Source organism: Apiospora hydei, assembly GCF_038363865.1.
Source record: "Apiospora hydei strain CBS 114990 chromosome Unknown utg000004l_segment0_segment0, whole genome shotgun sequence".
In the NCBI taxonomy this organism is placed as follows: domain Eukaryota; kingdom Fungi; phylum Ascomycota; class Sordariomycetes; order Amphisphaeriales; family Apiosporaceae; genus Apiospora; species Apiospora hydei.
Genome location: NW_027117363.1, coordinates 1780875 through 1793607, shown reverse-complemented (window position 1 = coordinate 1793607; position 12733 = coordinate 1780875).

Below are 12733 nucleotides of genomic sequence, written 5' to 3'. Positions count from 1 at the left end.
TGAAGGATCACGAGAAGGGCCGCATGCCGAAGTCGACGCCGAAATGCATGGGCGTTGGAAGACGCTGCTGTCACAAACCCAGCCACAACCAACCGTTTGTATGCGACTTCGAATTCAAACAAACACAATACCACGCTGGCCCATCTGCATACCTGATCCCAGTTCGTATAATAAACAACCGAACCGCAATGTCTACTGTCTACTATCTTCAGGACCCTGAACCGATTGACACGAGATGGACCAAATTTAGCTCTGACGCGTCGCGGGTAGGGATCGAATCCAGCTAACCTGGCTGCTAACGTCCCGCCTGCCGTCTGTCCTTCCACTAAAAAGCCGAGTTTACGTGTCTAGGTATAGAGACCGCTTATCCGAACTATATCCACCCCTTAAAACTAACACTTTAGCGCATTATAAGTAACACTTTTATAATAAATTTATATATTAAAATAACGTTAATTAATATATAAATTAAATAATTTTAATGCTTTAATTTTAATAATTAATATTTAATATATTAATAACGTGGTTTATTACCGAGTTGTTTATATTATTAAGTCGCTCACTTTTTTACTCGACTTATTTTATTAAACTTTAATACGTAATAACTTTATAACTATAATATTTAATTTATTTTAAGAAAAGCGAATTGTTTTAATAATTTAAGTAACGCGAAACCTTTTAAATCGTTTAAATTAAAAGCACGCTGCCGCTACGTACGACGTTTTATACGAAACTTTACGCGACCGAATACACGGCCGAACTTTACGACGCGATACCCGAAATTTATAATATAAATTAAATTTAATTAAAAAAAGAGGTGCTTCGTAATTAAATAATCGATTTAAATACCCGAGGGATGCCTCTTAATATTAGTGTTGTGGGAAATATAGCTAATCTCTTTACCGCGTCGCGCGGCGGCGAACGCGTTAGTAAGCACTAGGTTAGGCGCTTTATTAACCGGAACCCGGACTTTAAGACTCGAATAAACCGTCGGTACGATTATTAAAGGGCTTTTTATAAAGATTTAAACGTTATTTTCGGTTAGTTTAAACTAATTATAAATATTAAGGCTAAATACGGTATTATTAACGAGGATATATAAAATTTCGACGAGACCGGCTTTATAATAAATATAATTAAATTAACCTTCGTTATAATATACGCCGATTAACGTAAAAAGGCGAAATCGGTTTAGTTTAATAATTAAGAATAATCGACGGCGATTAAATATATTAATTCGTAAAGCTAATATATCTCGTCGTTTTTAATTATTTAAAATTAATATTACCTCGCGAATTAATCGCGCGAATACGATTTACCGAGCGATTAAGTAATTAAACCGACTTTTAATAATTAAACCGATAATGAAATAAGCTTAAATTAAATTAAGCATTTCGATAAATATACTAAGTCGCGAATAAAAGGTCGCTACCGCCTCTTAATTCTCGACGGCTACGAGAGCTATATTTCGGCCGAATTCGAGGCATATTACTAAAATAACAATATTATTATTATTAATATACCTCCCTATTTATCGCACTTATTTTAACCTCTCGATATAGTACTTTATTCGCCTTTAAAGCGCGCGTATTCGAAAAAAATCGAGCTATTTATTAAAGCCTCGATAAATTACATCACGAAGCTCGAGTTTTTTATCGCGTTTAAAATTATATATTTCGCTATTTTTACGAAAATTAATATTAAATTTAAATTTAACGTATTCGGCTTAATACCTTATAACCCGGACGAGGTAATTAATAAGTTAAATATACGTCTTTAAACGTTTATATTTAACCCGTTATATTTAAGAACGGCTAGCACTTATAACCTTTAAACGTTATTTAACTCGTAATAAACGATTAAATACTTTATTTATATTAAAAAACAAGTCTTTACTTATTAAAAAAACTCTCCGACGCCGATTTTAAATATAATAAACTAAATAACGAAAGATATAACGTGGTTTACTAGTAAGCGGGATATATTATATACCGGGACACTTTTTCTACTTTTCGACACTTTTATATAAGTTTATTTAATTATAACGTGGTTTATTATTAAGTGGCCCGTATTATTAAATGGTCTATTTTTATTACTTCTCGATACTTTTATAAAAGTTATTTTAACCACGACATTTTAAATTAATTAAAACTACTCGCTATCCGAATCGCTACTTAATTCTATATCCTTTTTATATGTTCGCGCATTATGACCTGTTTGGCCGCAAATGCCACAGCGTCTGCCGCCCGTCGCGCGCCGCTTTAATAAACCACTATTTTCGCCTTCGTCGATCGCTGGACGCTTCCCTTTTGCCTTTTCGTTCTACAGCCTTCGAGATTCCTCAATCGTAAGGGCTCCTCCAAGCTGGACTCGCGACTTTTTGGCTCTCCGGCGCTTCGAAAGGGCTAAATTAGCCTTTTTAAAATACGTATCCGATTATGTATAAGGGTTATTTCATGGGCCATTTTAGTTATACCTTTCGCCATCTAGTCTATCGCATTTAAAATCGGCGTCGAAGAGCTTCTTTAATAGGTAAACACCCTCTTTTTAATATAAGTAAAGTGCTTAGTTATTTATTAAAGATTAAACGGCGTTTAAAGGTCGTAAGTATTAGCCGTCCCCGGACGGGATAAGCTAAATATAGGCGTTTAGAGACGTATATTTAGTTTATTAATTACTTCGTTCGGATTATAAGGTATTAAGCCGGATACGTTAAATTTAAATTTAATATTAATTTTTATAAAAATAGCGAAATATACAGCTTTAAACGCGATAAAAAACTCGAGCTTCGTAATATAATTTATTAAAGCCTTAATAAATAGCTCGATTTTTTTCGAATAAATACGTTTTAAAGGCGAATAAAGTGCTATATTAAAAAGTTAAAGTAAGTGTAATAAATAAGGAGGTATATTAATTATAATAATATCGTTATTCTAATAATATACCTCGAATTTAGCCGAAATGTGGCTCTCGTGGCCGTCGAGAATTAAAAGGCGGTAGCGACCCTTCGTTTACGATCTGGTATATTTATCGAAGTACTTAATTTAGTCTAAGCCTATTTTATTATTAGTTTATTTATTAAAAGTCGGTTTAATTACTTAATCGCCCGGTAAGTCGTATTCGGTAGTTTAGTTCGCTAAGTAATATTAGCCTTAAACGATTAAAAATAGCGGAATACACTAGTTTTACGAATTAATATATTTAATCGCCGTCGACTATTCCCGATTATTAAACTAAACCGACTTCGCCTTTTTACGCCGATCGGTATATATTACGACGAGGGTTAATCCGATTATACTTATTATAAAACCGGTTTCGTTAAAATTCTATATATCCTTATTAACGATATCGTATTTAGCCTTAATATTCGCGATTAACTTAAACTAACCGGAAATAATGTTTAAATCCTTATAAAAAGCCTTTTAATAATCGTACCGACGGTTTATTCGGGTCTTAAAGTCCGGGTTCCGGTTAATAAAGCGTTTAACTTAGTGTTTATTAACGCGCTCGCCGTCGCGCGACGCGGTAAAGAGATTAGCTATATTTTTATACTAGCGATTTTAAGAGATATCTCGCGAATATTTAAATTAATTATATATTTACGAAGTACTTTTTTTTATTCGTATTTAATTTATACCGTAAATGTTAAATATCGCGTCGTGGGGTTCGGCCGTAGATTTAGTGACGTAAAGTAATTTTAAGAACGTTATAACGTGGTTTACCACTACGCGACGCATATTACTTAGCGACGCACTTAAATTTAATTTTAATATAATTAAACTTTAACGCGTAATACCTCCACAATTATAATACCTAATTAATCCTAAAAAAATCGGATAGTTTTAATAATTTAAGCGATACGAAACGAACCGAATTAAATAAGCTAAAGAGTAGTAATAAAAGCTTATAATATACTCGAATTAACTTTACGTTATCGAATTTACGGCCGAATTTTAAAACGCGAAATCCGACCGAAACGACGTAAACTAAATTTAATTAAAAAGGAGGTACTTCGTAAATATATAATTAATTTAGATATCCGAGGGATGCCTCCTAATTTTACTGGTGTAAAAAATATAGCTAATCTCTTCACCGCGTTGCGCGGCGGCGACCGCGTCGGTAAGCATTAGGTTAAGCGCTTTATCGACCGTAACCCGGACTTAAAGACTAAAATAAATCGTCGATACGATTATTAAAAAGCTTTTTACGAGGATTTTAAAGTTATTTCCGGTTAGTTTACGCTGGTCGCGAATATAAAGGCGAAATACGGGATCGTTAACGAAAATATCTAGAATTTCGACGAGACCGGCTTTATAATGAGTATAATCGGGTTAATACTCGTCGTAATACGCGCCGAGCGGCGTGGAAAAGCGAAATCGGTCTAGCTTAATAATCGGGAATAAACAATAGCGATTAAATATATTAATTCGTAAAGCTAATACATTCCGCCGTTTTTAATTGTTTAAAGCTAATATTACCTCGCGAACTGGTCCCGCGAAACCGATTTACCGGGCGACTAGGTGATTAAGCCGACTTTCAATGGCTAGATTAATAACGAGATAGGCTTAGATTAAATTAAGCACTTTAATAAATACACTAAAGCGTAAATAAAGGTTCCCACCGCCTCCTAATTATTAATAACCACGAGAGCTATATTTCGGCCGAATTCGAAGTATACTGCTAAGATAATAATATTATTACACTCGGTATGCCTCTTTATTTATTTTATTTATTTTAATTACTCGATGTAGCACTTTATTCGGCTTTAAAGCGTGCCTATTTAAAGGAAATCGAGCTGTTTATTAAGGCCTCGATAAATTACATTACGAAGCTCGAGTTTTTTATTACCTTTAAAGCCGCGTATTTCGCTGTTTTTACGGAAAATAATATTAAATCCGGATTTAACGTTTCTAGTTTAGTCCCTTATAATCTCGACGAAGTGATTAATAAGTTAAATATACGTTTCCGAACGCCTACACTTAACCTATTTTATCCGGGGACGGCTAGTACCTACGACCCTTAGACGCCGTTTAACCCCTAACAAATAATTAAGCACTTTACTTATATTAAAAAAAGGGTGTTTACTTATTAAAAAAGCTCTCCGACGCCGATTTTAAATACGGTAAACTAGATGGCGAAGGGTATAACTAAAATAGCCCATAAAATAACCCTTATACGCGATAGGATATATATACTAGAGGAGGTTAATTTAGTATTTTTTAAGCGCCGGAGAACTAAAAAATCGCGAGTCCAGCTTAAAGGAGCCCTTACTATTAAGGAATCTCAGCAGCTATAGGACGAGAAGGTAAAAGGAAGCGTTTAGCGCCCGATAAAAATAAAAATAGGGGTTCGTTAAAGCGGAGGGCGACCGGTAAAAAACGCTGTGGTATTTACGGCGAGACAGGTTACAATACGCGAATATACGAAAAAGATATAAAATTAAGCGAAGAATCGGATAGCGAATAGTTTTAATTAATTTTAAGCGTTATAGTTAAATTAATTAATATAAAAAGGTCGAGAAATGGAAAAAGTGCGTCGCTAAGTGATATGCGTCGCGTAGTGGTAAACCACGTTATATTTTTATAGTATTTTTTTTATTTAATAAATTTAAAGGCTTTCGTATTACTTAAATAATTAAACCGATCCGGTTTTCTTAACTTAAATTAGGCATTATAGTTATAAAGTTATTACGCGTTAAAGTTTAATTAAAGTCGAAAAGTAATAAGAGTAAACCACTTAATAATACGGGCCACATAATAATAAACCACGTTAATTTAATTTAAGCTTATTTTATTATCGGTTTATTTATTAAAAATCGGTTTAATTATTTAATCACCCGGTAAATCGTATTTAATAACTTAGTTTACTAGGTAATATTAACTTTAAACGATTAAAAACGGCGGGATATATTAGCTTTACGAATTAATACATTTAATCGCCGTCGACTATTCCCGATTACTAGGCTAGACCGACTTCGCCTTCTCACGCCGATCGGCGCGTATTATAACGAAAATTAACCCGATTATACTTATTATAAAGCCGGTCTCGTCGAAATTCTATATATCCTCGTTAATAATACCGTATTTAGCTTTAATATTCGCGACTAGTTTAAATTAACCGAAAATAACGTTTAAATTTTTATAAAAAGCCCTTTAATAATTATACCGACGGTTTATTCGGGTTTTAAGGTCCGGGTTCCGGTTAATAAAACGCTTAACCCAGTGCTTATTAACGCGCTCGCCGTCGCGCGACGCGGTAAAAAAATTAATTATATCTTCTACACTAGCGATTTTAAGAGATATCTCGTAAATATTTAAATTAATTATATATTTACGAAATACCTCTTTTTATTCGTATTTAATTTATACCGTAAGTGTTAAATATCGCGTCGTAAAGTTCGGCCGTAAATTCGATAACGTAAAATAGTTCTAAGAACGTCGTATACTTTTATAGTATCTCTTTCACTTAATAAATTTAAAGGCTTTCGTATCGCTTAAATAATTAAACCGATCCGGTCTTCTTAACTTAAATTAAGCATTATAATTATAAAGTTATTACGCGTTAAAATTTAATTAAAATCGAGAAATAATAAAGGTAAACCACTTAATAATACGGGCCACTTAATAATAAACCACGTTATAATTATAATGCTTAATTAATCTTAAAAAGATCGAATAGTTTTAATAATTTAAGCGATACGAAACGGACCGAATTAAATAAACTAAAAAGTAATAATAAAAGCTTATAATATACCCGAATTAATTTTACGTTATTAAATTTACGGCCGAATTTTAAAACGCGAAATCCGACCGAAACGATATAAACTAAATTTAATTAAAAAAGAGGTATTTCGTAAATATATAATTAATTTAAATATTCGAAGGATACCTCCCGATTTCGCTAGTGTAAAAATATAGCTAATCTTTTTACCGCGTCGCGCGGCGGCGACCGCGTCGGCAAGCACTAAGTTAGGCGCTTTATCGACCGTAACCCGGATTTAAAAACTAAAATAAATCGTCGGTATAATTATTAAAAAGTTTTTTACGAGAATTTTAAAATTATTTCCGGTTAATTTACACTAATCGTAAATATAAAGGCGAAATAAAGGATCGTTAACGAAAATATTTAAAATTTCGACGAGACCGGCTTTATAATAAATATAATCGGGTTAATACTCGTCGTAATACGCGCTAAGCGGCGTAGAAAAACGAAGTCGGTTCAGCTTAATAATCGGGAATAAGCAACGGCGATTAAATATATTAATTTATAAGGCTAATATATTCCGCCGTTTTTAATCGTTTAAAACTAATATTACCTCGTAAACTAGTCCCGCGAAACCGATTTACTGGGCGATTAAGTAATTAAGCCGACTTTTAATAATTAAATTAATAATAAAACAAGCTTAAATTAGATTAAACATTTCGATAAACACATTAAAGCGTAAACGAAAGGTTCTCACCGCTTCCTAATTATCGATAGCCACGAGAGTTATATTTCGGCCGAATTCGAGGTATATTATTAAAATAATAATATTATTACACTCGGTATGCCTCCTTATTTATTTTACCTGTTTTAACCATTTAATATAATACTTTATTCGGCTTTAAAGCGTGCTTATTTAAAAAAATCGAGCTGTTTATTAAAGCCTCGATAAATTATATTACGAAGCTCGAGTTTTTTATCGCCTTTAAGGCCGCGTATTTCGCTGTTTTTACAAAAAATAATATTAAATCCGGATTTAGCGCTTTTAATTTAGTCCCTTATAATCCCGACGAGGTAATTAATAAATTAAATATATATCTCCGGACGCTTATACTTAATTTATTTTATCCGAGGACGGCTAGTATTTACGACCTTTAAACGCCGTTTAACCCTTAATAAATAACCAAGTATTTTATTTATATTAAAAAAAGGGTGTTTACTTATTAAAAAAGCTCTCTAACGCCGATTTTAAATACGGTAAATTAAATAGCGAAAAATATAATTAAAATAATTTATAAAATAATTTTTATACGCGATAAAATATATATATTAAAAAAGGTTAATTTAATATTTTTTAAGCGCCGGAAAACTAAAAAATCGCGAGTTTAACTTAAAAAGAGCCCTTACTATTAAAAAATCTTAGCAGTTATAAAACGAAAAAATAAAAGGGAAGCGTTCAGCGCCCGATAAAAATAAAAATAAGGGTTCGTCGAAACGGAGGGCGACCAGTGGAAGGCGCTGTGGTGTTTACGGCGAGACAGGTCACAATGCGCGAACATATAAAAAGAATATAAAATTAAGCGAAAAATCGGATAACGAATAATTTTAATTAATTTTAAACGTTATAATTAAATTAATTTATATAAAAAGGTTAAAAAGTGGAAAAAATGCGTCGCTAAGTGATATGCGTTGCGTAGTGGTAAACCACGTTATATAAAAAAAAGTCGAGAAGTGAAAAAAGTAACCGGCGAAGTAATATAACCGACTTAATAGTAAACCACGTTATTATCTTTTAAATATATTATAATTTAAACTATAATAATAATATTAATTTTAACGTAGTTTTTAAAATTAATAAATTCCGGTTTATATTTCTCGCTTAGAAACCGAAAAACTTAAGCGGTTAAAAAGAATATTAAGTTTTAATAAAAAGCTTTATTTAAAAAATAAAACTATTTCGGCTAATTATAATAAGTTCGATTATAATATAACGTATTTATTTTAATTCGTAGAGATTTCGTAATTAAATAACGTGGTTTACTATTAAGCGGGCTACTCTTTTTAGTTTTTAATACACTTAAACTTTAATACGTAATATTTTTATAATTATAATGCCGATTTAATTTAAAGAAAATAGAATCGTTTTAATAATTTAAGCGACGCGAAATCTAATAAATCCTTTAAGCGAACGAGCTATTACGAAAATATACGACGTTCCTCGAGCTACTTTAAATTATCGAATTAACGGCCGAACCTCACGATATAAAATCCGACACTTACGATATAAATTAAATTTAATAAAAAAGGAGGTGTTTCGTAATTATATAATTAATTTAAATACCCGAAGAATATCTCCTAATTTTAATATTATGGGAGATATAATTAATTTCCTTACCGCGTCGCGCGGCGGTGACCGCGTCGGCAAGCACTAGGTTAGGCGTTTTATCGATCGGAACCCGGACTTTAAAACTCGAATAAATCGTCGATATAATTATAAAAAGGCTTTTTATAAAAGTTTAGGTATTATTTCCGGTTAATTTAAATTAATCGCGAATATTAAAGCGAAATACGGTATTTTTAATAAAAATATTTTTAATTTCGATAAAACCGGCTTTATAATAAGCATAATCGGGTTAATACTCGTCGTAATACGCGCCGATCGGCGTGAGAAAGCGAAATCGGTCTAGCTTAATAATCGAGAATAGTCGACGGCTATTAAATGCATTAATTTTTAAAGCTAATATATCCCGTCGTTTTTAATTATTTACGGCTAATATTACTTTATAAATTAAGCTCGCGAATACGATTTATCGGGCGACTAGGTAATTAAACCGACTTTTAACCGCTAAACCGATAACGAAATAAGCTGAAATTAAATTAAGTATTTCGATAAGTATATTAAGTCGCGAACGAAAGGTCGCTATTATTTTTTAATCTTTCATAGCTATAAAAGCTATATTTCGGCGTAATTCGAGGTATATTATAAAAATAACGATATTATTACGCTTAATATACGTCTTTATTTTTTTATTTACTTTAATTATTAAATATAACACTTTATTCGCCGTTAAAGCGCGTATATTTAAAGGAAATCGAGCTATTTATTAAAGCGTCGATAAATTATATTACGAAGCTAAAGTTTTTTATCGCTTTTAAAGCTACGTATTTTACTATTTTCACGAAAAATAATATTAAATTTAAATTTAACGTATTTAATTTAATACCTTATAACCCGAACGAGGTAATTAATAAGTTAAATATACGTTTTCGAATATTTATACTTAACCCGTTACGTTTAAAAACGGTTAATACTTATAACCCTTAAACGCTATTTAACTTTTAATAAACGATTAAATACTTTACTTTTATTAAAAATAGGGTTTTTATTTATTAAAAAAGCTCCCCGACGTTAATTTTTAATATTATAAACTAAATAACGAAAAATATAAATAAAATAATCTATAAAATAACCTTTATACGCGATCGGATATATATATTAAAAAAGGCTAATTTAATACTTTCGAAGCGCCGGAGAGCTAAAAAGTCACGTGTCTAGCTTAAAAGGGCCCTTACTATATAGGAATTATAAGAGCTACAGGACGAGAAGGCAAAAGGGAAACGTCGAGCGACTGATAAGGGTGAAACAAGGGGTCCGTCGAAGCGGAGGGCGACCGGTGGAAGGCGCTGCGATGTCTGCGGCGAGACAGGTTATAATGCGCGAACATGTAAAAAAGAACGTAAAATTAAGTAGCGATTCCGATAACGTGGTTTACCACTACGCGACGCATATCACTTAGCGACGCACTTTTTTTACTTCTCGACCCTTTTATATAAATTAATTTAATTACAACGTTTAAAATTAATTAAAATTATTTATTATTCGATTCCTCGCTTAATTTTATATCCTTTTTATATATTCGCGCATTGTAACCTGTCTCGCCGTAAACACCACAGCGCCTTCCACCGGTCGCCCTCCGCTTCGACGAACCCCTATTTTTACCTTCATCGGGCGCTAAACGCTTCTTTTTTACTTTTTCGTTTTATAACTATTAAAATTCCTTAATAATAAAAACTCTTTTAAACTAAACTCGTAATTTTTTAGCTCTCCGGCGCTTAAAAAGTGTTAAATTAGCCTCTTTTAATATATATATCCTATCGCGTATAAAGGTTATTTTATAAGCTATTTTAATTATACCCTTCGCTATTTAGTTTACCGTATTTAAAATCGGCGTCGAAGAGCTTTTTTAATAAGTAAACACCCTCTTTTTAATATAAATAGAGTGCTTAATTATTTATTAAAGGTTAAACGGCGTCTAAGGGTCGTAGGTATTAACCGTTCCCGGACGAGATAAGTTAAATATAAGTATCCGGAGACGTATATTTAGTTTATTAATCACCTCGTCGAGATTATAAAAGATTAAATTAAAAACGTTAAATCCGGATTTAATGTTATTTTTTATAAAAACAGCGAAATGCGCGGCTTTAAAAAGCGATAAAAAAACTCGAGCTTCGTAATATAATTTATTAAAGCCTTAATAAATAGCTCGATTTCCTTTAAATAAGCACGCTTTAAAGCTAAATAAAGTGTTATATCGAGTAATTAAAGCAGGTGAAATAAATAAAGAGGCATACCGAGTATAATAATATTATTATTTTAGTAATATATTTTGAATTCGGCCGAAATATAACTCTCGTGGCTATTAATAATTAAGAGGCGGTGAGACCTTTTCGTTTACGCTTTAATGTATTTATCGAAATGCTTAATTTAGTTTAAGCTTATTTCGTTATTAATTCAGTTATTAAAAATCGGCTTAATCACTTAGTCGCCCGGTAAATCGGTTTCGCGGGACCAGTTCGCGAGGTAATATTAGCCTTAAACGATTAAGAACGGCGGAATACACTAGCCTTACGAATTAATACATTTAATCGCCGTTACCCATTCCCGATTACTAGGCTGGACCGACTTCGCTTTTCCACGCCGCTCGGCGCGTATTACGACGAGTATTAACCCGATTATATTTATTATAAAACCGGTCTCGTCGAAATTTTAAATATCTTCGTCGACGATTTTATATTTCGCCTTTATATTCGCGATTAGCGTAAACTAATCGGAAATAATTTTAAAATCTTCGTAAAAAGTTTTTTAATAATTATACCGACGATTTATTTTAATCTTTAAGTCCGGGTTACGGTTAATAAAGCGCTTAACCTAGTGCTTACCGACGCGGTCGCCGCCGCGCGACGCGGTGAGGAAATTAGCCATATTTTTTACACTAGTAAAATCGGGAAATATCCCTCGGATATCTAGATTAATTATATACTTACGAAGTACTTCTTTTTTAATTAAATCTAGTTTATATCGTTTCGGTCGGATTTCGCGTTTTAAAGTTCGGCCGTAAATTCGATAACGTAAAGTTAATTCGAGTATATTATAAATTTTTACTATTATTCTTTAGCTTATTTAATTCGCTCCGTTTTATATCGCTTAAATTATTAAAACTATTCGATTTTCTTAGAATTAATTAAGCATTATAATTATAGAGGTATTACGCGTTAAAGTTTAATTATATTAAAATTAAATTTAAGTGCGTCGCTAAGTAATATACGTCGCGTAGTGGTAAACCACGTTAGCGAGTAATTTTAATTAATTTAAAACGTTATAATTAAATTAATTTATATAAAAGTAGTAATATATAAAAAAAAGTGGCCCGTTTAATAATATAGCCCGCTTAATAGTAAACTACGTTATATATAAAATAAAGGCGAGCTTTTACGTTAATATTTATAAAGTAAATACGTTTAATAGTTTTTTATTTATATATATTATAATCCTTTATAATACGACGTATAATATTAATAAATAAATAAAAAAAGATCGATTTTTATAACTCTTTATAATTAACCTTTTAGTTTTTTATAAATATTAATAATAAATATTAATTAACGTAGTTTATTAGTAAACGGGATATATTATATACCGGGACACTTTTTCTACTTTTCGACACTTTTATATAGGTTTATTTAATTATAA